This window comes from Lissotriton helveticus, chromosome 1_1, assembly GCF_964261635.1.
Source record: "Lissotriton helveticus chromosome 1_1, aLisHel1.1, whole genome shotgun sequence".
Classification (NCBI taxonomy): Eukaryota; Metazoa; Chordata; class Amphibia; order Caudata; family Salamandridae; genus Lissotriton; species Lissotriton helveticus.
In genome coordinates, this window is record NC_136057.1 from 990,794,991 (window position 1) to 990,815,884 (window position 20,894).

General features: G+C 50.3%; 1 protein-coding gene and 1 long non-coding RNA gene across 2 annotated transcripts in view; both read right to left on the reverse strand.

Moving 5' to 3' along the window:
* The window catches only part of CHCHD3 (coiled-coil-helix-coiled-coil-helix domain containing 3), a 1,039,901-nt gene that overhangs the window by 947,288 nt on the left and 71,719 nt on the right, over positions 1-20,894 (reverse strand). The gene's annotated exons all lie outside the window — the stretch shown is intronic.
* Positions 1,670-17,230, reverse strand: LOC144819643 (uncharacterized). The gene is made up of 2 exons (XR_013607493.1): positions 17,068-17,230; positions 1,670-1,901 (listed from the first exon to the last, which is right to left on the reverse strand). It is a non-coding gene; the product is annotated as an uncharacterized LOC144819643 (long non-coding RNA).

Genomic DNA, 20,894 nt, shown 5'->3' on the forward strand with positions numbered 1-20,894 from the left:
CCAAACCTGGCAGCCAACTGAATACCTTCAGGTGGACAGCGTCAAAACAGAAGCAAAGACATTGAGACACTGGAAAAACAAAAAAACAACAAAAAGAGAAAACTAGAAGACAAGCCTTCGCTATCTACTCTCCCTGTAAGATTGGCTTCATCACCATCAGACCATATCAAACGTACTGAAATTATCAAAATAGCTGAAGACCCGCCCTCTTCATAGAATACCATATCTCTACAGTAAATGATTCAACACCCTCAAATATTCTTCTTCACCGTCAAGAATCCCGAATTGTACGCCAGGGCTGCTGTGCTTGTTCAGCGTTTCACTGACCTAATGCTAGGTTGGTATTCTTCAAATTCCTGGATGGCATTCGATGTTGGATTGTCCAGCCAAGTTCAGGGAAGGAGTAATATATCCCAGTCATGTCTGACCAAATTAGAGATGCAGGAGTAATGCCTATGCCTAAATTATTCTATTATGTCCACACAGATGACAGATAGGTGGAAACAGAGAGAGGACCACCCTACCCCTTATATGCCCAAACAGCAGAAAATCATACTAGACTTATTCTTGAAATGTAACGTTCAGAGAGGATTGGTGACAGAGATAGAACATGACAGCACAAGAAGCATAAGTAAACAGGGATAAGGGGAGAAGTTTGTAAGGGAATTAAATGACATGAAATGCTCGAGGTGTGGGGCACTGATAAAACATAGGTTTTAAAAGCAGCTAATTTAGTTCAGACACCTGCAATGAATGCTTCACTTAGACACAACACTGTCCCCAATAAATCCAACAATTGCTTGACATGCCCAAAGTGCTAGTCACATATCAATATTTGCTGTACGATGCCCTGATGCGGCTAGGTTGTGCAATATAGTAATAAACATATTGATAGGTTCGCATAGCGAGCGGCGCCATCAGCTATTGGGTTGTGTATACTGGGGCTGGTCCCAGAGGGGAAAAACAGCAAAGAATATTTGGCAGATTACAAAGCACAACTATTGGCCAACTGGCAGTTTGGGACTGTGAAGAGGAAAAAGTGCAGCTCCACATTTGTACCGTAGTTATAAGATTGGAGCACTTACATCCTGAATGCCCAAAGATAGAAGGAACTGCGATGATGGATTTTATTTTCACCGTTAATATCTGGCCAACATACCCAGCACTGGAAATAAATATTTTAACAGAAGGCTCAGGAACCAAGAACTGGGCTACTGAGAACAGGCAATGTGGGTTCTAAAATAGCAAAGTAGTTAGATTGGTGATCACCAGTTGTCTGTGAGGGGCTGAGAGGTGCAGATGCTATGCCTGCATTCAAATATGTATACATTTTGTAATGTGCTGGAAGTCATTGAACTTCGCTATTAACCTGTTACTGAACAAGGATTTCCATCCCCGTGGGGAAAAAAGAAAATCATAAAGTGTTAAAAACATTTCTTTGGACCTTAATTTTGGCTCTTTTGGGGTGCTGTCTAGAAATCAGTCGGCTTTTTGTATAACTGTGGAAACCTCAGCTTGAGCCAGGACGCTCACCTCGTACTGGGGATCCATTATCTGCCAACATTTTCACATTAAGAATTCAGGTTTGCCAAAAAGCTTGAATCGAATTTCTAGAATATTTCCCAAATTACTCTTTACAGTCAAAGAAAAAAATAATCTGTTCTCAAAGTGAAGTTCAAAACAACTTTAATGCAGGTTTGTTTGTGTGCTGTTTTTAGAATAATTCATACCAAGCATAGCACACAGCAAGTCTTTCTATACTTTCCTCTATGCGAAGATTCAACCTCCAAAATAAACAGATTACAGTAGTATATCCTGAATCTCTCATGGCCATGGACATCCTAAGGACACACTTCGAGTACATGCTCTTCATTAGGATGTGCTACACTGAGATATTGAACCTGGAATAAAATTAAACAAATCTTAATTACAAATATTGTTTCCTTTATCAGTCTTTTTAGCTACAGAAATGAAGTTGCTTTACCACATTTCAAAGTCAGCACTAGTGACGTAGGTACAAGACCAAAAAAAAGAGTACCCACCTCAAAGCTGGATTTAGACCACGATTACCCCTGCGTCATCTATTTAGATAGCTTGGATTAAATAGTTCACCAGACGGATTTTCCGCCTTTATTCTAATTCCAGGGCTACCCAGCGTCTTCAATAAAAGGTATACAATGTTATGTTAAAAAAAATTCTATAGCGCATGTACACCGAGAGGTTTCTTGGTGCTGAACTTTGGGCACTGTCAAGACAGAGACGGATTATGCATAAGCCTGCTCAAACAGCCATGTCTTGAGCATTTTTCTGAACCCTAAGAGGTTATTGCAGGATCTAAATCGCTAGTGGAAGGGAGTTCCAGAATTTGGGGGCCAGATGGGAGAACCTGCAGCCTCCCTGCGGTTTGAGCTTAAAGGTAGGATTAGTAAGCAACTGGAGGTGTGCTGAGCGCAGGTTGTGGGGGGAACATACCTTGATATCATGCAGCTGATGAATTTAGGGCTCCTGCAATGAAGGGCCTTAAAGATTAGGCACCCGGTCTTAAAAGCTGGGTGTTGGCCAATTGGGAGGCAGTGAAGTTTTGATAGTAAGGGGCTGGCAGATTGCCATTTTGGCTGTTTGTGGATTAATCTCGCAACTTGGTTTTGTACCAGCTGGAGACGTTTGAGTAAGAACAGTGGCAGGCCGAGGTAGATAGAGTTGGGAAAGTCGAGACGAGAGAGTACCAGGGCGATCACTACCTGTATGAGAGCGGTATGGGTAAGCAGGTGGGCAATCTTCCTGATTTTGTGTAACTGGAAGAAGCATAAGGAGACCACTGCCCCTACTTGGCCTCTAAGTGCCAGTTCAGTCGGCCAATAGTGTGGGCCCCAAAAGATCTGGCCTTTCCCGGGCAGGACTAGTTCAGTCTTGCCCGGATTAAGTTTGAGGTGGTTAAGGTCCATCTAACTCTGGATATAGAGCATGGTATCTTGAACTTCCTGGATTGAGTCAGGGGAGTTGTCGATTGTGAAGACAAGCTGAAGGTCATCAGCATAATTAAAGGTGGTTACCTATCTGTTCCTTAGAGAGTGAATCAAGGGCAGGAGGTAAAGATTAAACAGGTGGGGGGACAATGATGATCCTTGTGGGACCCCACACGTAATAGCGATCTTGGGGGCAGTAAAAGGGGTAAGGCGTACTGCTTGGGTGCGACCCTCAAGAAAGGACTTGATCCAGTTGAGAGCTAAGCCTTGTATGCCGGCCTGTCTGACACGGTCCAACAGAGTTTTATGGTCGACTGTGTCAAAAGCGGCTGACAGATCTAGGAGCACCAAGGCCTGAGGGATGCCCATATCCGCATTAGCTCGTAAGGCGTCTAGAACCGCAAGGATTAGTGTCTCAGTAGAGTGGGCGGGCCGGAAACCTGCTTGGTGAGGACCCAGGTGTTCGGAGTGTTTAATAAAATTAGATAGACACCAGGCAACATGGGCCTCCAATATCTTAGCCAGGAAGGGGAGCAAGGAAATGGGGCGATAGTTTGATGGGTTTAGGAGGTCGGCTCCTGGTTTCTTTAGGAGAGAGACCACAATTGCATTCTTGAATGCGTTCGGGACCCTGCCCTGCGCAAGGGACTCATTTAAGAAGGGCAGTACGGTGTGTGGTAGGGCAGAAGAAATGTCCTTTAGAATGTAAGGGGGGCAGCAGTCTCTCAGGGAGCCTGATTTGACTCGGGCCAGTAGATCTGAGAAGGTCTCTGGGCAGATGGCGGGGAAATGGTCCATGGTGACTGTATTGATTAACATACTGTCAGGAGGCTCCATGTGTCTGGAAAAGGGAATGCTGGCTTTAATGCTGGAGATTTTATCCAAGAAATAGTGATTCAAGGAGTAGCATAAATCTTGAGTAGGAGTCTGTTTGGAGAGAAATCTCTCAGCATTACAAAGATCATTAACCATCATGAAAACTTCCTTCGACCTGTTTTGGGATCTCACAATTCTGGCAGAGAAGTGGGCTGCCTTGGCTGCTCTTTTAGCGTTTTTATACTCTTGACGGGCCTTAACGTACAGAGTTTTTTCTTCGAGAGAATAACTAACTCCATCTCCTTTCTCCATTTTTAACCCCTTCGCTGCAGGGCTGTTTCCCCCCCGCTGTGCTGTGGGGCGGGGGGCGCGCACAGCGCCCCCATGCTCATGACGAGGTCAGCTCGTTATGAGCTACGGCGCTACGGTGCTCATGACGAGCTGAGCTCGTCATGGCCACACCCGTTCCAATGGAACGCTCAGCACTGCAGGGGAATCAGCCCAGCATGCGAGCGTTCCAAGTAACGGGCGCGGTCATGACGAGCTCAGCTCGTCATGAGCACCGGAGCGCCGTAGCTCATGGCGAGCTGAGCTCGTCATGAGCATAGAAGAGGTTACGCGTCAGCTTGGCGTGCACTGTTGAGTTTAGTAAGCGGGGCATGTGTATTGCATGCTGCAAATAGCCAGGTAGAGATGTTCTCTTCTGTGGAGTTAATGTCAGGGCCAGGGGCAGGCACTGAGCTAGCCAAAGTGTCAATAAAATCCTGTTTGATCAGTGCCTTCCACTTCCTTATCATACCACCCTCAGCCGTGGGGGTCTTGATATTGAGGGGGATTGTTGCCGTAAATGTTATTAAATGATGGTCTGACCATATGCATGGTAAGATTGTGGGTACCGACATGGTTAGATTGGTCAACCAGAGGTGGTCCAATATATGCCCTTTGACATGGGTAGGCAAGGATTTGTGCTGTGTGAAATTAAGGTTGGAAAGTAAGTCAGACAGTTCTGTGGCATGTGGCCCTCCGAGGGCGTCGTTGAACCAATAGTTCATTTCACCCATGAGTAATATGTTAGAGTAATTTGTGGCCAGATTAGCCATTTGTTCACTCAGGGAAAGAGGAAATGAGGACATGTGCTATCGGGGGCCTATAGACAATAAAACAAATAATAGGGCCAGCATTGGAGTCCAGTTTGATGGCCAAATTCTCTGTCGGTGGGAGACTAAGAGGGGTAATGGTGGTGAATTTATGATCCTTGTAAATAATGGCGGCTACTTCTCCGCCTGTTTTGCCTGGGAGCCGGTTAGCCTGTAGTATATAATAGTCCTGAGGTAACACCGCTAATATGTACGGGGTGGAGTCGAGGTTAAGCCAGGTCTCCGTAACCAGAAAGACATCTGGTTTTTCGGACATAAGCAGCAGGAAGATGTCTAACTGGTGTTTAACCAGTGAACGGGTGTTGAGATAGAAAATACGTAAGGTGGTGTGTAGGAGAGTAGGGTCTGCAATCCTATGATCACCCAGATTTTTGCTTTTTGCTGCACTGGTTTACGACTTTCCCTGGCTGTGGGCCTGCTAATCAGACCCCCAGCCTAGCTGTTCTCTCTATCCAAATTGTACTCAGGTACTGAATTGGCACTGGGCCCTCTCCAAGTCCCTGTACCCAGGGCTGAGGTGTACCCAGAAGTCTCCCAGGGGCTGAAGCATGTATTATGCCACCCCTGGGCTGACTAACTAAACTGACACAACTGGCTGCACGACAGCTGGGGCAAGGTGGTGTACTCACCCTTTGCTTTAGATATAGTATGCCTATATCTAACCCTAAAATGGACACACAGCTCTCCTATCAGTCACTCCTATGGCAGGCCTTAACAATCCTGAAGGCAGAGTGCTTGGAATCGTGTGAGATGGTGCTCTGGCATGAGCTGAGCCTGTCTGCGGCTTTCGGGATCCATCCCTTAGCCGTTTCCATGATATCGCATACCATATACTCTTAAGTGCATTATAATCCTCGCGGTTATATGCCAACTCTGGTATCGCTTTATCAAAACATGTCGAGTAAGGTGTCATACGAATTGGAATACTAACCCCTCGCCAATTCTGGCGACGGGGTTAGCATTCCACCCTTCTAGAGGGACACGACATGTATGTAACCCCTAACCCCGGTTAAAGTCAGACATAGCCTCAGCTCCACAAAATGGATGCTGCCACCGAGACACAAGTCTGCCCTCCTGCTGCTGGGAGTCCTCCCAGAGCAGGAGATAAGGACAAAGGGTTTCCTGCCAGGGGCGGTGCCAGCACCGTCCCAGACAGGATTTTGTGTATTGTAGGTAGGCAGGGCTTCAGAGGAAGGTGACTGCACGTGGCACCCCGGTGCTCACTGTGCATAGGCTGGCTTGAACCAGTTCCAGGGACACTCCAGACCCTGTGCTGGGGAAAAGCCCGCCAAGGAAGTGGGTGTAACCACCCCCCTCCTGGTCCCACCCCTAGGGCAGGACTTAGTCGCGTGCCAGCCCCCTTTTCCCAGATAAAGGTAGGAGCAGGCCCCCTTCCAAATTAGATCATCTTTGGAATCAAGATACCACTTTCCACGAAAGGACTTCACGATTTCTTCCTCAAGATTCTCCCTTGTGGCTAAGGAGTAGTCACCCTGCATCCGCAGGCACCATCCAAGAACACTGCGGTCTGCTGCACGTCCTTCCTCCGGAATCCGACTGCCCAGCTCGACGAGACCCGGCTTCCCTGGCACCTCTGACCTCTACCCACCTCTACAGCACAGCTGAGAACCGTGGGTGCGACGAGACCTCGAGGGACCGGCCATCGCCAAGACTGCACGACTTCTGCACAGCAAGCCCACCGAGTAATTTCCTGGTGAGTGCTTTGGGGTCTGAGAAGCCCCCGCCCTGAGCAGCTCCAGCACCGAAGAGCAGCCCCCCAGCATCTCCACGATCGGCGTGGGGCCCTTCTGCTTTTTGCTGCTCACCGCGTTGTTTGGCTACTAGCCCGCTGGCTTGTGGCCTTCCGAACGACGCCCGACGACAACACTGCTGCTGGTCTGGTTGCTCCAGACTGGCCCTTGCTTCCCTCCATCGGAGAAGTACCCTGGACCCTCCTGGTCCGGCTAAGACGCCATTTTAGGTCCACCGCGTGGGCCTTGCATTTGCCAAGACTTGTTGCCCAATCTTGGGTCCAGCGACGTCGACAGCAAGAACCTTCGTGGGACAGCTCGCACCTCCATCCTGGTCGCCGACAACGCCTCCTGGTCCGAGAGACTGCAGAGCCCAGCAGCGCCCACTCACCAGACTGCGGTGACTTCGCCCGGTGCCATCCTGGTGCCCACTTAATCACTGGCTAGTGATTCAAGAACTTGGTCCCCTCTGCTTTCAGGTTTTCTTCTTCCTTGATCCAGGCTTGGATCCATCGAACTTTTCTTCACTGGTCGCCTGCCAGCAACTTCCTTCTTCCAGGCTCCTGGTCCGGCACGAGGACTCCCGACGTCTTTTCAGACCTATGCAGCTGCAGCCCCTGGGCTAGGTAACTTCGGCATTTCGGTGCCCCAGCATAGCCTCACTATCTAAGGGTCAGGATCCACTGTCGTTTTCTCCCTACCAGGTCGGGTTCGCCCGTGAACACTAACTTTGTGAATTCTAGCTTCCATAGACTTTGTCCCGCATCCCGCGTGAGAGTGCACACTCTGCACCCGAGTTCCCTAGGCCTCCTGCTAGTAATCTAAAGGTTCAGTAGTCCAGTCCTAGCGATCCCAAAGCCTCTGAGAATCGTTACTTACCTGCTAGTAATTCGCATTCCACTTTTAGAGTATATGGTTTTTCGTGCCCCTCGGGCATTTGTGTATAACGTGCTAACTTAAGTATTTTCATAAGAGTTTTGTTGTGTGCTTAGCACCCTGTCCTCATAAAGAGTACAGGGTTGTTGTGATTCTAATAAATACATTGTTTATTTTCATAACACTTGTGTGGTGTCCTTTCACTGGGTGTTCAAGGGGTAATGTGATGGTAAAACAGCTGGCTTAACACGCCCTCTAGAGTCTTAGCCTTAGACTGCTCGTATCCATGCTACTAGGATAGCTGGTCTATAAGGTTGACTTACAACTAATCATCAATAAGGGTTGTTTGGACTGATATATAGTGATCACTAGAATAGTGAGCACTGCACATCAGGCCAACTTCTCACATTGGTGAGCAGCGGTTGGGATTTGAGCTTGCTGTTGTTTTACCACACATGCCCTAAGAATATCTTGTGAAAGATCACATAAGTACTAAAGGTACATATAACTTAGCTTAGAATACTCTGAGTTCTACTGAACCAGCTGTTGTAGCTCCTAGGGCCTAGCACACCCTAAACTACAACTCTAGCAAGGGATCAGTAGGCAAACATATAGTGTAGGTAAGTGCACCACTTACACCTCACTAGAAAAGCATGTCTACCCAGGGAGAATCTACTGAGACTCCCCTGGTCAGTGTTGACCCTCCACAGGTCACTTCAAGATATGCAGCTCTCAGTTTTCAGGAGATGAGACAAATCTGTGTCTCCAGGAAACTGAAGCAGGGGTCTAACCCCACCACTCCCTTTCTGATAGGTCTCTTAGAGACATATGATGCCAGAAAGCTTTCTCAGTTACATGAGAACATGCCAGCCTTAGAAGGAACCTCTGAGGATCCAGATCTCCCCAACATTGCTACTGCAGTTGAGGAGGAGGATCAGGGGGAACTCTCTGGGGACGAGGTAGACAAAGGTCTTGAGGTAGTCAGAAGGCTAACTAGGGCCAACTTAGACTTGCTTGGGCTAGGATCTGGGGGACCCCCAGTACTGACCCTAAGTAGGCCTAACCTTGGAGTTAGGAGAGATAGATCTCTTTCTAGGGACTCCAATAGATCTCTGCACTCTAATGCCTCTTCTCAGAGGAGAAGGAACTCTCCCCAGAGGAGATTGACTTCCCCTCAGAGGATGGAGCATGAGGCTAGGATGAGACAGGCTACTCTGAGGATTGAAAGGGAAGAAATTGCCCTGGCCAAAGAGAAGCTTGCCCTGGCAAGAGAGCAGCAGATGAGTGGGTTAGCTCCCACTGGTGGCAGCAATCTCCCAAGAGATAGAGAGAAGGGTTTAGATACTAAACACCTGACTAAGATAGTGCCCCCCTTTAAGCAAGGGGATGATATCCAGAAATGGATGGCTGCTCTGGAGAGAGCCTGCACTGTGCAGTGCATTCCCCAGAGTCAGTGGGCAGCTATACTGTGGCTCTCCTTTGATGGTAAAGGTAGAGATAAGCTCCTCACTACAAGAGTGGAGGATGCTAACAATTACCAGGTCCTGAAGAATACACTGGTTGATGGGTTTGGTTTAACCACTGAACAGTACAGGTTGCTGTTCAGAGACACCCAGAAAACTCAGTCTCAGGACTGGTCTGACTTTGTGGATAGTGCCACTAAGGCTTTGGAGGGCTGGTTGCTGGGTAGCAAGGTTACAGATTACACAGGATTGTATAATCTTATGATGAGAGAACTAATTTTAAACAATTGTCAGAACCAGTTGTTGCACCAGCACCTTGTTGATTCAGATCTGACCTCTCCCCAAGAATTGGGAAAGAAGGCAGACAAATGGGTCAGGACAAGGATCAAGCAGAACCAGAACCAGAACCAGGGTGGTCAGAAGAAAGCAGACCAGAAGGGTAATGCAAAGAGTGAACAAAATGACCAGAAGTCTTCACCAGGTCCCCAACAAACCAAAGAGGGTGGGGGTCAGGCTTCCCAGAAGAAGAAGACTCAAGAAGGCCAGTCAAAAAGGTGGTGCCAGTACTGCAAAAGTAAATCTCACTGGTTTAGTGAGTGCACCAAAAGAGGAGGACAAACTCCTGCCACTACAGCCCCTAAGGCAACTGCACCCCTAGTACAGTCAGTAGTGGTAGTGTACCTCCCAAGGCATTAGTTGGGTTAACCTTGGGAACTGAGGGGTCTGACAACTTAGTTGGCACACTCCCTCAGGCTGTCCTTGTCTGTACAGGGGATATGGATATAACCCCTGAGATAAGTCCCAATACTTTGGGCAAATACAGGCAGACGCCTTTGATTAATGGCAAAATGGCTCAGGCCTATAGGGACACTTGTGCCAGTGTCACCATGGTGACACCTAACTTTGTGGACCCTGGACAGATCATGCCAGGTACTGATTTCCTGGTGACCAATGCCAGCAATGTCACTACTAGTCATAGTGTGGCAATTGTGGCTTTCTCCTGGGGTGGAGTGAAGGGACAAAAGAAAGTTGTAGTCAGTTCAGACCTCCCAGTTGATTGTTTGTTGGGCAATGATTTGGAGTCATCACAATGGTCAGAAGTGGAGCAGAGGACTCACATGGAAATGTTAGGCTTGCCAGCACATGTGCTTGCTGTGACTAGGTCACAGGCCAGAAAATGCCCCACTGAACAGGTGCTGGATCCTGAAATGATGGACCAGACACCTTCCAAGAAGAAGAGCAGTAAGGGTAAGGCTTTGCCTTCCCCCTTGCCCCAGGTTGAGGATCAAGTCTCTGAGGAGGCTGATCTGGAAGAGCTGAGGGAAACTGAGCCTAAAGAGCTTGAACTTGATCAAGTTGAGTTTCTGGGCTCAGGGGGACCCTCCAGAGCAGACCTGGGGAAGGAACAGTTGAGCTGCCCTTCCCTTGAACCCCTCAGACAGCAGGCTGCTGCTGAGGCTGCAGGGAACGCCACAGGTGCCCACAGGGTATACTGGGAAGATGGACTCCTGTACTCTGAGTCAAGAGACCCCAAGCCTGGTGCAACCAGGAGGCTGGTCATCCCCTTGTCTCTGAGAGGTTTCCTTCTCACCTTGGCCCATGAGATTCCCCTTGCAGGTCATTTAGGTCAGACAAAGACTTGGGACAGGCTTGTCTCACACTTTCACTGGCCCCATATGAATGAGAATACCAAGGAGTTTTGTCGCTCCTGTGTCACTTGCCAAGCCAGTGGTAAGTCAGGTGGCCCAACAAAGGCCCCCCTCATACCACTACCTGTGGTGGGGGTTCCCTTTGAAAGAGTGGGGATTGACATTGTTGGTCCAATGGAACCCCAGACAGCATCAGGGCACAAGTTTATACTGGTGGTAGTGGATCATGCCACCAGGTATCCTGAAGCTATTCCACTTAGGACCACTACAGCACCTGTAGTGGCAAGGGCCCTAGTTGGAGTGTTCTCCAGAGTAGGCTTCCCTAAGGAGGTTGTTTCTGACAGAGGTACAAACTTCATGTCAGGATATCTGACTGCAATGTGGAAGGAGTGTGGTGTGAACTACAAGTTCACCACACCCTACCACCCACAATGCAATGGGCTTGTTGAGAGATTCAACAGGACCCTCAAAGGGATGATTCATGGGCTACCTGAAACTCTTAGGAGAAGATGGGATGTCCTGATCCCCTGCCTCTTGTTTGCTTACAGAGAGGTCCCACAGAAGGGGGTTGGCTACAGCCCTTTTGAGCTTCTGTATGGGCATCCTGTAAGAGGACCCCTGTGTTTGGTGAAGGAAGGATGGGAGAGACCTCTCAAAAAGCCTGCAACCAACATAGTGGACTATGTACTTGGTCTCCGCTCCAGGATGGCTGAGTATATGGAAAAGGCATCTAAAAACCTTGAGGCCAGCCAAGAACTTCAAAAAGCTTGGCATGACCAAAAGGCTGTTCTGACTGTGTACCAGCCAGGACTGAAGGTGTGGGTGCTGGAGCCAGTGGCCCCAGCAGCTCTGAAAGACAAATGGTCTGGGCCCCACACCATCATTGAGCAAAAGGGAGAGGTTACCTACTTGGTGGACCTTGGAACTCCCAGGAGCCCTCTCAGAGTGCTCCATGTTAACAGGCTCAAAGCATATGTTGACAGGAAGGACATGAGCTTGCTCATGGCCACAGATGAGGGACAGGAGGAAGAGAGTGACCCTCTCCCAGACCTGCTCACTCAGAATCCTGATGATGGATCAGTTGATGGTGTTGTCTTTTGTGGCAGCCTCACTGAACATCAGCAACAGGATTGCAGGCAAGTCCTGCAATCCTTCAGACATATGTTCTCTCTGACACCCAGCCAAACTGATTGGTGTACCCATGATGTTGACACTGGGGACAGTCTGCCTGTCAAGAGTAAAATCTACAGACAGCCTGATCATGTTAGAGACTGCATCAAAACTGAAGTGCAGAAAATGTTGGAGCTGGGAGTCACTGAGCCCTCAGATAGCCCTTGGGCTAGCCCAGTAGTTCTAGTGCCAAAGCCTCACACCCAGGGTGGTAAGAAAGAGATGAGGTTTTGCGTAGACTACAGAGGCCTCAATGCAGTCACTAAGACTGATGCCCACCCAATACCAAGAGCAGATGAACTTATAGATAAATTGGCTTCTGCCAACTTCTTAAGTACATTTGATTTGACAGCTGGGTATTGGCAAATCAGGTTAGCTGTGGAGGCCAAACCCAAGACAGCATTTTCTACCCCTGGAGGGCATTATCAATTTGTGGTAATGCCCTTTGGACTGAAAAATGCACCTGCCACCTTCCAAAGGTTGGTGAATCAAGTCCTCACTGGGCTGGATGACTTCTGTGCAGCATATCTAGACGATATTGCTGTCTTTAGCTCCACCTGGGAGGATCACCTGGTCCACCTGAGGAAAGTGTTAGAGGCCCTGCAAAAGGCAGGCCTCACTATCAAGGCCACAAAGTGCCAGATAGGGCAGACACAAGTTGTATACCTGGGCCACCTTGTAGGTGGAGGCCAGGTTCAGCCACTGGAGAGTAAGATACAGGCCATCAAGGACTGGACTCCTCCAATCACCCAGACTCAGGTTCGAGCTTTCTTGGGCCTGACTGGGTACTATAGGAAGTTTGTCAGAAATTATGGGTCCATAGTGACCCCCTCTTAATGACCTGACAAGCAAAAAGATGCCAAAGAAAGTTCAGTGGACAGCAAGCTGTCAGAAAGCATTCAATGACCTAAAGCAGGCCATGTGCACAGCACCTATCCTAAAGAGTCCAGATTACTCCAAGCCATTCATTGTCCAAACAGATGCTTCTGAGTTGGGTGTGGGGGCTGTTCTGTCTCAACTGAATTTTGATGGTAATGATCAGCCTATTGCTTTCATTAGTAGGAGGTTGACACCCAGAGAGAAAAATTGGTCAGCTATTGAGAGGGAGGCCTTTGCTGTGGTCTGGGCCCTGAAGAAGCTGAGGGCCTACTTGTTTGGCACTCACTTCACCATTCAGACAGACCATAAGCCCCTCTTGTGGCTAAATCAGATGAAGGGTGAAAACACCAAACTGCTTAGGTGGTCCATTTCCCTACAGGGGATGGATTTTACAGTGGAGCATAGACCTGGTACTGATCACAGCAATGCTGATGGGCTCTCCAGGTATTTCCACTTAGAGCAAGAAGACTCACCTGGTCAAGGTTAGTTTATTGTCCCAAAGTTTGGGGGGGGGTCATGTAGGAGAGTAGGGTCTGCAATCCTATGATCACCCAGATTTTTGCTTTTTGCTGCACTGGTTTACGACTTTCCCTGGCTGTGGGCCTGCTAATCAGACCCCCAGCCTAGCTGTTCTCTCTATCCAAATTGTACTCAGGTACTGAATTGGCACTGGGCCCTCTCCAAGTCCCTGTACCCAGGGCTGAGGTGTACCCAGAAGTCTCCCAGGGGCTGAAGCATGTATTATGCCACCCCTGGGCTGACTAACTAAACTGACACAACTGGCTGCACGACAGCTGGGGCAAGGTGGTGTACTCACCCTTTGCTTTAGATATAGTATGCCTATATCTAACCCTAAAATGGACACACAGCTCTCCTATCAGTCACTCCTATGGCAGGCCTTAACAATCCTGAAGGCAGAGTGCTTGGAATCGTGTGAGATGGTGCTCTGGCATGAGCTGAGCCTGTCTGCGGCTTTCGGGATCCATCCCTTAGCCGTTTCCATGATATCGCATACCATATACTCTTAAGTGCATTATAACCCTCGCGGTTATATGCCAACTCTGGTATCGCTTTATCAAAACATGTCGAGTAAGGTGTCATACGAATTGGAATACTAACCCCTCGCCAATTCTGGCGACGGGGTTAGCATTCCACCCTTCTAGAGGGACACGACATGTATGTAACCCCTAACCCCGGTTAAAGTCAGACATAGCCTCAGCTCCACAAAATGGATGCTGCCACCGAGACACAAGTCTGCCCTCCTGCTGCTGGGAGTCCTCCCAGAGCAGGAGATAAGGACAAAGGGTTTCCTGCCAGGGGCGGTGCCAGCACCGTCCCAGACAGGATTTTGTGTATTGTAGGTAGGCAGGGCTTCAGAGGAAGGTGACTGCACGTGGCACCCCGGTGCTCACTGTGCATAGGCTGGCTTGAACCAGTTCCAGGGACACTCCAGACCCTGTGCTGGGGAAAAGCCCGCCAAGGAAGTGGGTGTAACCACCCCCCTCCTGGTCCCACCCCTAGGGCAGGACTTAGTCGCGTGCCAGCCCCCTTTTCCCAGATAAAGGTAGGAGCAGGCCCCCTTCCAAATTAGATCATCTTTGGAATCAAGATACCACTTTCCACGAAAGGACTTCACGATTTCTTCCTCAAGATTCTCCCTTGTGGCTAAGGAGTAGTCGCCCTGCATCCGCAGGCACCATCCAAGAACACTGCGGTCTGCTGCACGTCCTTCCTCCGGAATCCGACTGCCCAGCTCGACGAGACCCGGCTTCCCTGGCACCTCTGACCTCTACCCACCTCTACAGCACAGCTGAGAACCGTGGGTGCGACGAGACCTCGAGGGACCGGCCATCGCCAAGACTGCACGACTTCTGCACAGCAAGCCCACCGAGTAATTTCCTGGTGAGTGCTTTGGGGTCCGAGAAGCCCCCGCCCTGAGCAGCTCCAGCACCGAAGAGCAGCCCCCCAGCATCTCCACGATCGGCGTGGGGCCCTTCTGCTTTTTGCTGCTCACCGCGTTGTTTGGCTACTAGCCCGCTGGCTTGTGGCCTTCCGAACGACGCCCGACGACAACACTGCTGCTGGTCTGGTTGCTCCAGACTGGCCCTTGCTTCCCTCCATCGGAGAAGTACCCTGGACCCTCCTGGTCCGGCTAAGACGCCATTTTAGGTCCACCGCGTGGGCCTTGCATTTGCCAAGACTTGTTGCCCAATCTTGGGTCCAGCGACGTCGACAGCAAGAACCTTCGTGGGACAGCTCGCACCTCCATCCTGGTCGCCGACAACGCCTCCTGGTCCGAGAGACTGCAGAGCCCAGCAGCGCCCACTCACCTGACTGCGGTGACTTCGCCCGGTGCCATCCTGGTGCCCACTTAATCACTGGCTAGTGATTCAAGAACTTGGTCCCCTCTGCTTTCAGGTTTTCTTCTTCCTTGATCCAGGCTTGGATCCATCGAACTTTTCTTCACTGGTCGCCTGCCAGCAACTTCCTTCTTCCAGGCTCCTGGTCCGGCACGAGGACTCCCGACGTCTTTTCAGACCTATGCAGCTGCAGCCCCTGGGCTAGGTAACTTCGGCATTTCGGTGCCCCAGCATAGCCTCACTATCTAAGGGTCAGGATCCACTGTCGTTTTCTCCCTACCAGGTCGGGTTCGCCCGTGAACACTAACTTTGTGAATTCTAGCTTCCATAGACTTTGTCCCGCATCCCGCGTGAGAGTGCACACTCTGCACCCGAGTTCCCTAGGCCTCCTGCTAGTAATCTAAAGGTTCAGTAGTCCAGTCCTAGCGATCCCAAAGCCTCTGAGAATCGTTACTTACCTGCTAGTAATTCGCATTCCACTTTTAGAGTATATGGTTTTTCGTGCCCCTCGGGCATTTGTGTATAACGTGCTAACTTAAGTATTTTCATAAGAGTTTTGTTGTGTGCTTAGCACCCTGTCCTCATAAAGAGTACAGGGTTGTTGTGATTCTAATAAATACATTGTTTATTTTCATAACACTTGTGTGGTGTCCTTTCACTGGGTGTTCAAGGGGAATGTGATGGTAAAACAGCTGGCTTAACACGCCCTCTAGAGTCTTAGCCTTAGACTGCTCGTATCCATGCTACTAGGATAGCTGGTCTATAAGGTTGACTTACAACCAATCATCAATAAGGGTTGTTTGGACTGATATATAGTGATCACTAGAATAGTGAGCACTGCACATCAGGCCAACTTCTCACATGGTGTGTTTTATCTTGGGAAGGACGGAGGCTTGGGGGTCGTGAGGAGTGGGGGGAGGTGGGTCAGCAAGGGAACTCCGTGATCGATAGATCTAGTTAATGCTGATACGCTTGTGGGTAGATGGATCAAGGGACACAGCCGGCAGGGCCAGCAATCTGAGTTCCTCAGAGGAGTATTTTATGATTTGGCCATAGATTGTGGCCCCTGGGCCCGTCGGGGCACAGACTGGCGCAGACAGGCTTGCCTTTGGCACACTTTGGTTGCGCCGCCGGCACATCTGCTGCGCTCCCGCGCTGTGGCGTGCTTTTAATACCAGGCCCGACTCTGACTCCTCCCCCTCCCGGCGAGATTGGTTAAGGCCGAGGTGTGGTGCCGAGCAGAGTGACAGGGGGCAGCCCGCGAGTGAGGTGAGATCAATTACGGTTGTTTGCAAGTTTTTAAAAACACAATAAGACAATTCAGCAATACAATTCTAGTTAAAAGAGTTTTAAAACAGAGCGCTGCAGCAGCGGTCCGCACGGCAATGACACTGTTCAATTGCCCGCTACCCGCGCTGTGGCGTGCTTTTAATGCCAGGCCTCGCCTCCGACTCCTCCTGCTCCCGGCAAGATTGGTTAAGGCCGAGGGGTGGTGCCGAGCAGAGTGACAGGGGGCAGCCCGCGAGTGAGGTGAGATCAATTACGGTTGTTTGCAAGTTTTTAAAAACACAATAAGACAATTCAGCAATACAATTCCAGTTAAAAGAGTTTTAAAACAGAGCGCTGCAGCAGCGCTCCGCGCGGCAATGACACTGTTCAAATTGCTCGCGCTGCGGCGTGCTTTTAATGCCAGGCTCCGCCTCTGACTCCTCCCCTTTCCGGCAAGATTGGTTAAGGCCAAGGGGTGGTGCCGAGCAAATTGACAGGGGGCAGCCCGCGAGTGAGGTGAGATCAATTCCGGTTGTTTGCAAGTTTTTAAAAACACAATAAGACAATTCAGAAATACAATGCAGCACGTTTTAATGAAAAGACTATGCAGCACGGAGGATTTCTAAAAAGTCCGCTCTACATAAACATTCATTTTTTTTTTTTTTTTTTTTTTTTTTTTTTTTTAATGTTTAAAAGACCTTTATTGGTTACCTTGAATTGTACACAGCGTTTAGCTTACAACCCAACCGGGCCAGCTGCCAGTAATGAGTGGTGTTGATAGTGCAGCAGAGGAACACAGCCTGAAGGCCGACAACCCGGGGGTTCGGCGGCGTATATCAATGTGCGGCAATATTGTACTATCATAATATCATTCTGTGCTGTAAAAAAAAAAAAGAAAGAAAGGTACTGGTCTATGGTGTTTTTGCTTTTTTTCCCCTTTCTGTTGTGTGTCATGGTCTCCCCTTTTCTCATTTCGCATGTGAACTCAACGTCACAGCGTTAGGCCGGCACTCATCAGCGATTACAGGTGTGGCAACGCCTCCTATGACACATGTGGTCTGCACGTAAGAGTGTCTGCGGGAATCGTCTGTCAGTGGGCGTGGAGTGATATAGATTAGGGATGAGGCTGTACAGTGTCTGAATGTGTCGGAGAGCGCGGATTCACGCAACCCATCCAGTCTGATGTGTGTGCCTGATACCTGTATTGGTCCTGAGGTGGAAACTCTTAGGCTATGACCGTCATTTCCGAAGGCCTCATGGTGCAGTTGGTGCAATCATCAATTTACAAGGTCTTGATCCAAAGAGAGTGTCAACAAACTTCAAACTTTAATATTAAACAAAAAAAGTGTAAGAGGGGGAAGCAGGGAGGGAAGGGAGGGGGATATATAGAGCCATGTGTCCGAGGAGGGAAGGGTAGTATCAAGGTGTCAATAGCGGTCTAGTGAGTGGGTAGCGGGAGCCCGCAGGGGGGGGGAGTGCACCCGTATGCCAAGCGCACAAGGGGGGAGTCGTCATTACACTGGTGTGTCAGCTATGGCCGTGCAATGCAATGTCCCGTGAGGGGTGTTCGGTAGCTGGGTCTCACCTCGCGGTAGTGTGTCTGGTGGTGTAGGTGTGGGAGGGGGTAGGGCAGCCGCCATCACGCGATAGCCGAGCATTCAGTACCTATCAGGCAAAGCATCGTGGCTGTGCAGGCAGCGAACAGAACTATATACATGTCTCTGGGTGACCAGTACAGGGAGGGGTGGGGGGCAGCATGAGTCGCTTCACGTGATCCCTTGCTCTACGCATTTCTGCTGAAAGGAGTGTAGGATGTCGTCCCAGTGTTGTGCTATCGGGAATTTCCTAAGTCCCGCTGTCTCTTCTCGCCGCAGGACAGTGCTCTCTGCTCGCGCCCAATTCTCTAGTGACAGGGTCCAGTGTTTGATATGCGGGGAGTATCGGCCTTCCATCGCTTGGTAAGCAATCTCTTGGCCGTGATCAGCCCAAGATCCCAGAAGCGGGCCTGGACTTTGTTTAGCCGTGTACGCTTGTACAGTCCCAGTATGCAGGCCTCCCATGTTCTCGGCACTTGCTCTGCAGTGCAGTGTGTGAGCAGTGTGGTCACATCTTCCCAGTATTGTTGGAGGGCAGGGCAGAGCCAGAGCATGTGAAGAAGGTCCGCTCCTAGTAAGGAGCAGCGGCTGCAAGCAGTGTCGGTGACTGAAAAATATCTGTTGATCTTGTCCGGAGTGAGGTATGCGCGGTGCAGTATATATAGTTGTATAATCTTGAAGCTAGGGTTACGGGGGACGTTCACTGGACCTGCCAGGACCATATCCCATTCCTTGTCTGTCCATCCCCTACCTCTGTCCGTCGCCCATTTCTCTCTCAATTGCACGGTGGTGGGATGGGTATGGAGAAGGAGTGCTTGTGCCAACCAATGAATTACGTGTGTGCCGTTGCACATGACATGCAGATATTGTATGAAGTGATGTGTGGGCAACTCGGCAGACATATCCCCCCAGGCGGCAGTCAGCGTATGGATGAGTGACGCATGTAAGAGGAATTGTCCAGCCGATAGAGACGTCTCGTCCGCTAGAGTGACAAAGGGGAGGAGGGCGCCATCAGAGTACAGATCTCCCAAGGTGTCCACCCCCGCAGAGGTCCAATTGTCCAGTTGGAGAGCCGTTAAGGCCCCCGTAGTGGTCGGGGTGCCCAATAATGGGAGTGCCGGAGCATATGGTGCTGTTGCTCGGGTTAGCCGCAAGCAGTGGAGGAAGCATTTTCGCGCCACTGCAAGCAGCAGTTGTGGCGGACGGGGAGTACGGGTCAGCGGATGAAACAACACATGGATCTGCATCTGGGACCAGACAGCGGTGTCTGTGGCTGTGTCACCCAGGTTATTGCCACCTAGCCAACCCGACACCCACTGCATTTGCGCCGCTAGATAATATAACTCCATGTTGGGAACAGCCAGCCCTCCCGCTTCAGTAGGCATATAGAGTTTCGCCAACGCAACCCTTGGTCGGCCTTTATTCCAAATTAGGTCGCGAAGTAGGACCTCAAGGTCTCGGAACACCCGGGTAGGGACATAGGTCGGTATGTTTGCGAAGTAGTACAGTAGCCGTGGCAGTACTATCATCTTCGTTAGGGCCACGCGGCCGGGAACGTTCAGTGGCAGCGTTTTCCAAAACCCAATCTGCGATCGGGTAGACGCGATCGCTCGCATCAGGTTCCCATCTAAAACATCTGCTGGGTCACGGTAGATGTGAATCCCAAGGTATCTGAACGTCGTGGGATACCACCGCAATCTCCCACCCCCGATGTGTATCTCACTCTCGGAAACATTTGGGTCAAAGGAGTAGGCCCCTGATTTGGTCCAATTCACCTTCAGGCCCGACATGTCTTCAAAGGTTCTGAATATGTCAGTCAGGGACCCCGGAACGTCACTCAGGTCTTTAACATATAAAAGAAGGTCATCAGCGTACAATGACACTACATGAAGTCCATCTGCCATCGGTATTCCCCACTCCGTTCCCTGAGACCGTAGCATCGCCGCCAACGGCTCCACAGCCAGGGAGAACAACAAGGGTGAGAGGGGGCAGCCCTGTCTGGTGCCCCTCTGCACACGGATCGGGTCAGAGAGCAGCGCTCCAGTACGGACGCGAACTATGGGTCTGCGGTACAACAGTCCAACCATAGCCAGATAGTCGTCTCCTAGCTCAAACTTGTCCATGACTGCTCGCAGGTAGGGCCATTCCACCGAGTCAAACGCCCTTTCCAGGTCAAGTACCAGGCACCCGGCGCGCGGCCATCGTCGTGTGGCGTATTCCTGTATGCGGAATAGGCGGCGGATGTTGTGTGACGTGTGTCGCGTCGGTACAAACCCGTTCTGGTCGCTATGTACCAGCGTGGGAACAAAAGGGGCCAACCTGCGAGCCAGCGCGGAGGCAAGGATTTTATAGTCAGTGTTGAGGAGTGCCAAAGGCCGGTAGGAACCCATCTGTTCACCATCCCTGTCGGGTTTGAGTAGTGATATAAGGGTGGCTTCATCAAGCGTCGGGGGCAAGGAGAAGTCATCAGTTGCCGCAGCATACATCTTCACCAGGTGGGGAATAAGGATGTCCGAAGCGGCTTTATAGAATTCAGCTGGCAAGCCATCCGGTCCCGGAGACTTGCCATTCGAGAGGTGAAAGATGGTCTCGCGGAGCTCCTCGGAGTCCAGCGGTGCTCCGAGTTCGTCTTGCTGTCCAGATGTCAGGGTGGGCAGCTGCACAGCAGAGAGGTATTCTGTTATGGCGGCCTGCGAGACACTTATTCGGGAACGGTACATCCTCGAGTAATGAGCCGTGAACGCCTCGTGTATTTGACGCTGGGAGTATAGTATACTATCATCGTCCGCCTGTATAGCTGAGATGGGGGCCGAGTGATCTTCTCGTGCAATCAGCCAAGTCAGCAGTTTGCCAGGTCTATCACCCTGCCTATGGACCCGGGCGGAGTGCGCTGCGAAATTGATGTTACGTAAACGGTCTAGGAGGCGGCCATGTTCTGTCTTG